The sequence below is a fragment of the Brassica oleracea genome, chromosome C4 (genome assembly GCF_000695525.1).
Source record: "Brassica oleracea var. oleracea cultivar TO1000 chromosome C4, BOL, whole genome shotgun sequence".
Classification (NCBI taxonomy): domain Eukaryota; kingdom Viridiplantae; phylum Streptophyta; class Magnoliopsida; order Brassicales; family Brassicaceae; genus Brassica; species Brassica oleracea.
In genome coordinates, this window is record NC_027751.1 from 36,500,995 (window position 1) to 36,504,155 (window position 3,161).

The 3,161-nt window shown below is 35.1% G+C and overlaps 1 long non-coding RNA gene across 2 annotated transcripts; it reads left to right on the forward strand.

Annotated features, from left to right (window-relative positions):
* The first annotated feature begins 1,203 nt into the window (after positions 1-1,203).
* On the forward strand, positions 1,204-2,507 carry LOC106342165. 2 transcript variants are annotated; one of them, XR_001269801.1, is made up of 5 exons: positions 1,204-1,511; positions 1,600-1,732; positions 1,809-1,940; positions 2,036-2,109; positions 2,254-2,507. It is a non-coding gene; the product is annotated as an uncharacterized LOC106342165 (long non-coding RNA). The 2 variants fall into 2 exon arrangements; XR_001269802.1 differs by having other exon boundaries at positions 1,806-1,940; positions 2,254-2,501.
* Positions 2,508-3,161: the final 654 nt, after the last annotated feature.

The following is a 3,161-nucleotide window of genomic DNA, read 5'->3' on the forward strand; positions in this document are numbered from 1 at the left end:
GTTTCTCCTTCCTCTTCACACGGGAAATTTTCTAAATTGGGTTGTTCTTGTCTATATCCTTCCTCTTCACCCGACGGTAAATTTTATCCATATGCATCATATACCATCTGAACAGTCCCTATCCCAAAATCTACATCCGTGGTAGGTTCATCTAACCTATCGGCAGTTTGAGGTTCGCTACTACTACCATACTCAAATCTTTCTCCATGAAGATACCAAATCTTATAACCACGTGTAAATCCTTTCAAATATAAATGACTCCATACTTCCATTTTTTTGACACGGATATTATTCTTACAAGTAGAACATGGACATAATAAATACTTACTTGTTCTTGCTTCCGGTTGACTTTGAACCACCCCCATGAATTCTTGAATACCACGTGCGTATTCCTCCGTAAGTAAATTTGTATTTGGATCCATATGAGGTTGATCTAGCCAAGAACGGAAATTATAAGGAGTACCCATGATTTATATTGTTTTGTTGTGATTTGAATGAATGAAGGAGATGTCGTATTTATAATGAATCTGGAAAACTTCCCGACGGAAAATATTCGTCGGTATTCCGTCAGGGATGACAACAGCTAAATTAACGTCCAGAACCCGTCGGTGTTCCGTCGGTAATTTAAACGGATACTAACGGCTACATAATCCGTCGGTATTTCGTCGGGAAGTGCAACGGCTGCAAATTCGTCGGTAAATTCGTCGGTATTCCGTCGGGAAGTGCAACGGCTGTTCAATCCGTCGGTATTCCGTCGGAATATACCGACGGAATTCTGACCGAATACCTAAATAGTCGGTATTGTGTCGGTATATGTCAATTTTTTGCAACGGTCAGATTTTTGTCAGATTTTTTCCGGTTTTCTGTCGGGATCGTATGACCAAATACCGACGAAATTATTCTGTCAAGATTTTCCGATGAAGTTCCGACGAATTTGCCGAAATAGATTTCCGACAAGTTTTCGTCGGAATTCCGTCGGAAAATCCTGACAGATTTTTTTCGGTCGGTTTTTCCATCGGGATTGTCCGTGTTTTCTTGTAGTGAATTATTGATATTTTAATTTCAAGTATCTCTCTGCAAATGATAGGTTCCGAGAAAAGAAATGAACTCTATGAGAATCTTCATGTGATCCAAGTAAAAAAAGTCTCCACCTTTTTAATTGTCCTTTAGTTTTGACTTCAGTCAACCCTTTGTGTATTTTTCTGCAGATAAAAGCAGTAGCCTCTACGGCCTTCATCTTTCGAGTGTTCAATCATCATCATCATCGGCAGCTCATAAGAGAAAGAAGATATACTGAGCAAAGCGTTCGTCAAGAGCTTTACCTTCAATGAACTCAGACTTGCAACCAGAAACTTCAGATCAAATTCTGTTATCCGAGAAGGGCATTTCGGTTCTGCTATAGAGGTTCAATCGATGAGACTACTCTAACTCCAACTAATTCCATCACAGGTTTTATAGTTCCTGTCAGGCGTCTTAACCCTGATGGATTTCATGGTCACCGAGAATGTCTGGTACACACAACATTGTCCTTACTATTATGTCACTCCAATATCAAATTTCCATTGTTTGATTCTCTAACCTGTTTGTGTCATTTGTTAGGAATCAACTATTTGTGGCAGTTAAGTCACCAGAACTTAGTTAAACTGATTGGTTATTGGCTTCGAAGATAAACAACGGCTTCTTTTGTACGAGTTTATGCATAAGGGTAGTCTTGAGGATCATCTGTTCACAAGTGAGTTCATAAATCAAGATTTTATCGAAAATATCAGGCAATTGTTTGTTCTTATGTTTTAATGGTGTTGAAGCAGATGATGTCCAGTTAAAACCGCTCTGGTGGACCTTATGTGTTGAGATTGCTCTTGATGCAGCTAAAGAGCTTGCATTCCTTCATAGCGACCATGTTTAAGTCATTTAAACCTTCTAAGATCTTGCTCGACTCGGTATAAACCCTATTTCCGTAGTCTCAGTGCTGTCTTAATGGACTTAGAATGGTACTGACTTGATTCTTTTTGATAACAATCTATGACAACAATAGAAAACTTTCAGACTTTGGTTTACCGAGGGACTGTCCAAAGGGAGAAACAAGCTATGTTATTACAAGAGTCATGGGTACGTATGGCTATGTGTCTCCTGAGTATGTGTCAACATGTACATTCTATAAATTCTCATATATCAAACAGGTTTTATTGTGAATTTTCAAGAGTAGCCAAAGAAGGAAACATATGTGATTCGATATGTTTGTGTGATTCTCAGATCGGGATGCTCGCAGCTTCTCGAGAAAGAGTGGGATTGATAAATAATGTTTGAGAAAACAAAAAGATAGCTAAGTCGCCGCTTACAAAGCGAAGATGAAAATATATGTAGAGAAAAGGAGAGCCTTTTTTTTACTGGAAAGATAATTTTCTTCTTTGAAAATAATATTAACAGTTTATATTATTGCAAGCGGAAACTATTTAAGTTTTAGTTAACATTTAGAAATGTATATTTTACCCTCAGTTGAATACAACACGAACTTACACTATTTTCATTTTATTATTTTTAATAGATTATATGATTAATTTAATTTATATATATTTTAGTTATAATAATAACTAAAATAAAATAAGTGTCTGCAAAAAATATCTTAAAACATAAATGATGGGGTTATTTTCGGCTTTATCCATTAATGATAGTTATAAACAAAAAGAGTCAGCTAGAAACTTATATGAACATAGTGTAAACCAATACAAAGAGGGAGATAGAATGTGATAGGTACCATGCATTTTGAAAGAAAAACATACAATAGCCTTACACTGATCAATATATTTTTTTATCAAATCACTAATCGCTATGTTATTTCTATAGAAAAAGGTATAAATAATTAGCTATGTTTTTGACCAAAAGATAAATAATTAGATATGTAGGAACACATATACACACAGTTAAAAAAACAGAGAAATGCTTTGGTTTAAATGTTAACTAATTCATTAATTAAACCAATTGGTTAAGCAAACCAGGACATTACAGCTTTATAAAAAAACAGAGAATGCTTCTGTTCAATTTTTTTTCTTTGAGAAAGCTTCGGTTCAAAATTTAACTAATTCATTAACTAAACCAATTAGTTAAGCAAATCGGGTTAAGTAAATTATGTTGGTGTTATATAAACATAATTTTTTGAAAAA